We start from the raw sequence: 5,064 nt of genomic DNA on the forward strand, positions 1-5,064 counted from the left end.
CATACGTGGTAGATATTGTACATTAGTTCACATGACCTCTATTTCAGGAGGTTGAAAAAGTTAAAAATACATTTCCAAGACTCGGTTGTAGCTAGGGTTCTGGACGTGAGTTTAATTTTGACAATTCATGAACTCAGGAGAGGTTTGAAAGTTGGAAGTAAGGTAGAAGACATCCTCCTGTGATTCTTGGCTGTTGCTGCTGACATGTAAGGTTCTGGAAGTGTCAGCCTTTCTCACAGCAGTATTCAGGGTCCGATCTCTAACATCCTGAGTGTTTAGGGGCAGGTGTAACTTTAGCAAAGGTCATTCCTATTTCTGAGCATGGTGTCCAACTCCAGATGTGGATCCCTATGGCCACACATACTCTCTGACTCCACTCCTTTCTGGCCATTGATGATTGGAGACCAGTGCATATATTTAGCTAGACCAGTCAGAGTCTCTCTCTTCCATGATCTAGAATTAGAACACAGATTCTAGTTCCATGGTCCTCAAATTTCTAGTGCTTAAGGATCATGAAAAGAGCTTCTATAAATGGAGAATCCAGTGCTCCACTTCTAGTTGGTTTCAGAAATGTCCATTTACTTTTGTGTGTGTGTGTGTGTGTGTGTGTGTGTGTGTGGCTGGACTGTACAGGGATGTGAACCCATGACGTTGGAGTTATAAGGCTGCACAGAAATGTCTATGTTCAACAAACACTTCCATGATGTTCTGATGTAGATCACACTTTGAGACATGGCTGTAATTTGTTGTTGGACATTTCAACTGAGAGATCACATGGAGGCAGGAGAGATCATATGGAGCAGAAGCAGAGAAAAATGAGTCTGCATGTTTGGAGAAGATGACATGAGGGAGAAGTGGAGACAAGAGGCAGAGGGATGGGGGGAGAGGGAAGAAGGGAAGAGAGAAGGCAGAAGGAACGTGCCTTGGTTCTTGATAGCTCTTGTTCTCAGATCGACCTTTCTGAGTCCTGACTATGCTCCATGATCTGAGATATTGCTTTTTACCCAGTTTTCAAAATCCCCTTTTATTTTAAGCTAACTCAAGTAGTTTTCTTTATTTTCTCTTTGCCAAAGATAAAATGGTGAATCAATTCTTAGGAATTGTCAGAATTCTTACGAATCTGATGAAGACATTTTAGTTATATTGCATAGTTCAGAGTGTGAAAAGTTATTTTTAATGGCCAGTTTTATGTATTTCAATTGCAAAGTCACTGCTGCCTCTAAACACTCCAGAAACTGGAAAATAAACACTGGAATTATGCTACTTTAAAGGCTCATATCCGCACATCCACAATCCTATCATATTGGAAGCTACAGTGTGTTGGGCATATATTATTACTGTTCATCTGATTTCTGCTTTATAGGCGAGGCCAATTAGGCTCAGAGAGATGAGAAACTCACTTAAGGTCACACAGCTGCAGGCTAGTTCCAAAATTTAAACCCAGACCATTAACACTGTCCCTTCATGTTCCTGCTTTCTAAACTTAACTACTGGAGATATATAAGTACATAAAGCAGAACAAATTTCCTGACCATGTAGCACTTATATTTTACATTCTAGTTGGGGGAGAGGACAATAAAACAAATAAATGTAAGTGCTAGGAAGAACTTGAATCATGGTGAAGAGGCTGCAAAGGGACTGGGCGAAGACTGCGTGTGTGTGTTTCATATGAGGTGTGTATGTGCGTGTGTGTGTGTGGGTGTGCTTTATATGAGGTGGCAGGAGAAGGCTTCCCTGATAAAGTATCACTTGAGCAGAGACCTGAAGGAACTGAGGGTGAGCAATACGCCTGTCAGGACAAGAGAGCTCCACGTAGAGGGAGTACCCAGAGGGGAGAAAATGCTCACTGTGTGGTTCTGAGAATTGATAGCAGTAAATCTTTTTCTACTTGCTAAGGTAAAAAATGTGAGCACTATAAAAGAATACACTTTCTTAGTTGTCTGATTCACCACCCTCCTCTTAATTTTAGAATTCTTTCCCTGTTGCTTTCTTATCTCTACTCTAACACAAGCCTAGCTTACAAAATCAAAAGAGTGTTTTATGTCATCTTGACACGTATCTAAGATTTTCTGGGCAGCAGTAACCTGCAACTGCATTAGTTACCTCGTCTTCCTTTCACGGTAAAACAGAAAAGTAGTCTAAGAACTTCACAGCCTAAACTCGAAGAGTATGTATATTAGTTTCCTAGAGCTGCTATAACAAATGATTGCCCACTGCTTGGCTTAAAACAACGGTTATGGAGGCCAAAACTCTGAAGTCAAAGGACCAGCAGGGCCCTGTTACCCCTGACGGTTCTAGGAAAAAAAATCCTTCCTTGCCTCTTCCTAACTTCTGGTGCCAATTCTGGCATTCTTTGGCCATCATAGTATCACCCCAATATCTGCCTCTGTCACTGCCTGGCTTTCTTTTATGTGTGTCTCCTCTGGGTCTCCAAATCTCTCTTTTCTTATAAGGATACCGGTCATTGGATTTAAGACCCACCTTAGTCTAATATGACCTCATCATAACTTGATTACACCTGAAAATACCCTATTTTAAAATAAGGTCACATTTACACATTCTGGGTAGACATGAATGGGGGAGACACTATTCAACCCAATGCAGAGGGGAGATACCAATATAAACTGCCTTTCAATCACGCGGGAATCATCTCTTCCATCCTATCTGCACCATCACAAATGCAAGTGGGTTCACTTAAAATTTTTCATCTATACCAGGAGTCACCAACTTTTTCTGTAAAGGACCAGAGAGTAAATATCTTAGGCTTTGGGGGACATCTACTCTGCTGTGGTAGTGTGAAAGCAGCCACAGACAACACATAAACACATGGTCAAGGCTCTATTCCAAAACAACTTTATTTACCAAAACAAGCTGCAGGCTGGATTTGGACACACACGCAAGGCTCTATTCCAAAAAACTTCATTTATCAAAACAAGCTGCAGGCTTGATTTGGCTTTGGACTGTGCTTTGCTGATATGGGTTGAATGTTTGTCCCCTCCAGATTTCAGTGGAAGATTGATCCCCAATGTGGCAGTGTTGAAAGGAGAGGCCTTTAAGAGGTGATTGGATTGTGAGGACTATGCCCTCATGAGTGGATTAATCCATTCATGAAGTAAGGGGTTAATGGCTTAGTGGGTTAAAATGGGTGAGGACTGGTGGCTTTCTAAGGAGAGCAAGTGAGCACATTAAAAAAAACTCTTGCTCAGCCCTCACCATGTGATATTCTGCACCACCTTAGCACTCTGCAGAGAGTTCCCACCAAGAAGAAGGCCTTGCCAGTGTGCTCCCTGGACCTTGGACTTCCCAGGCTCCCAAACTGTAAGAAGTAAACCTCTTTCCTTATAAATTACCCAGTTTCACATATTCCATTATGAGTGACAGAAAATGAACCAATATGTTTGTCAACTCTCAATATATAGCATTGACAAATTGCTAAAAAAAGAGAAATATATACAGCTACCTAAATTTCTTTGAACTTTGGTAGAGATTCCAATGAAACTTTGGTTTAATTGTGGTTCAGAAAAAATGAGATTAATAACATTTTCTAAGGAATTATATCCACTGCTTTGAATAACTCCTACCTTCCCTTCTACTTCAGATATTGAAGAGCGTTAGAATAGGAGGAAAGGAGGAAAAAGTTTAGGTGTGCCAGGCATGTTGGAGTTATAGTGCTAGCTGAATATCACTGTGAACACAAAGTGGCTTGTAGTATTTTGCAATAAAATAAATGTTGAAGTTATTACAGGAAATACTGTAACAGTCGTACAGCTGTAACCAAGTAGTTCCAATTTAGTCAGTAAAAAATAGGTGCACTGGAGTGTAACTTAATGTGTTATGGAAGATTTTCATGTACTTGGAAGTCTGGTTATGACCAGGCTGACTAGACCCAAGAGAAGCCAAAGGGGTTTTACTTGATACTTGAAAATATGGAATAAGAGCACGAAAGCCTTAGTGAATAATCAGCACTCCTATTTATTGTACTACCTAGTCCATTACAAGAAATATTAAAATGAAGCAGAAATACTTAAACAGCATTAAACAGCGAGGGTGATACTTAGAGAGGTGACGTTTACCTTTGGAGAATGACACACAGCTGAACACCCTGAAGTGGTATGGCGCTAGTGGAATATGTGTAGAGGGAAAAGGCAATGGAAAGGAGATTTAAAAAAATGATTTAACCCTCCTCGTCTACTGCGCAGACTGTTGTACAAGTGCTGCACCCCAAGAGTCTAGCAAAAAGGGGGATTTAAGAGAAGGGACATCTTCAAGATCCAGGGACATTCTCCTCATGGCAGCAGCCCCTTCAGGGAGGGGACACATGCACCTTTGAGGCTGACTCCCTGGTTGTCTGGTCGATCCTGAGGCTCTCATCTCCTCAAAGTAAATGAAGGTAGATGGCAACTTTATGTACTTCCTCACTTCGAAGTGTTGCAGAGCCACAGAGATGACATCACTGCCCGGGCTGATTTAGAAGATTTGAATGGTGCTATTCTGCAGTGACAGACACTACCTGTCAGTTGTAAGTGGATCTGAGAGTTCTTCTCACTTCATGGAATACCCAAGCTGGCCTTCCTTCCCTGAGGCTCTCATCTCCTCAAAGTAAATGAAGGTAGATGGCAACTTTATGTACTTCCTCACTTTGAAGTGTTGCAGAGCCACAGAGATGACATCACTGCCCGGGCTGATTTTGAAGATTTGAATGGTGCTATTCTGCAGTGACAGACACTACCTGTCAGTTGTAAGTGGATCTGAGAGTTCTTCTCACTCCATGGAATACCCAAGCTGGCCTTCCTTCCGCTGATAAGTGTGCAATAGGAGTCGTGAATTTAGTAACTGTGACTGGTTCTTGGGGCTGAGAGTGAAGTCATTACTTGTGTAATTACTTGGAAGACATGGAAAAAGGGAAATGGTGTTGCTCTCTTAGGGCTAAATTAGTAAAATAACACATGATGAATGAATACCTTTAAAAAGCACAGAGATGTCATAGGTCAAAAGGAAATATATCAAGGACTGGAAATCTAATCAAATCCAGATGGAATGTGAGAAAAAGTGGTATCCTGATTG

The sequence above is a fragment of the Galeopterus variegatus genome, unplaced genomic scaffold, assembly GCF_000696425.1.
Source record: "Galeopterus variegatus unplaced genomic scaffold, G_variegatus-3.0.2 Scaffold2765, whole genome shotgun sequence".
Taxonomy (NCBI): domain Eukaryota; kingdom Metazoa; phylum Chordata; class Mammalia; order Dermoptera; family Cynocephalidae; genus Galeopterus; species Galeopterus variegatus.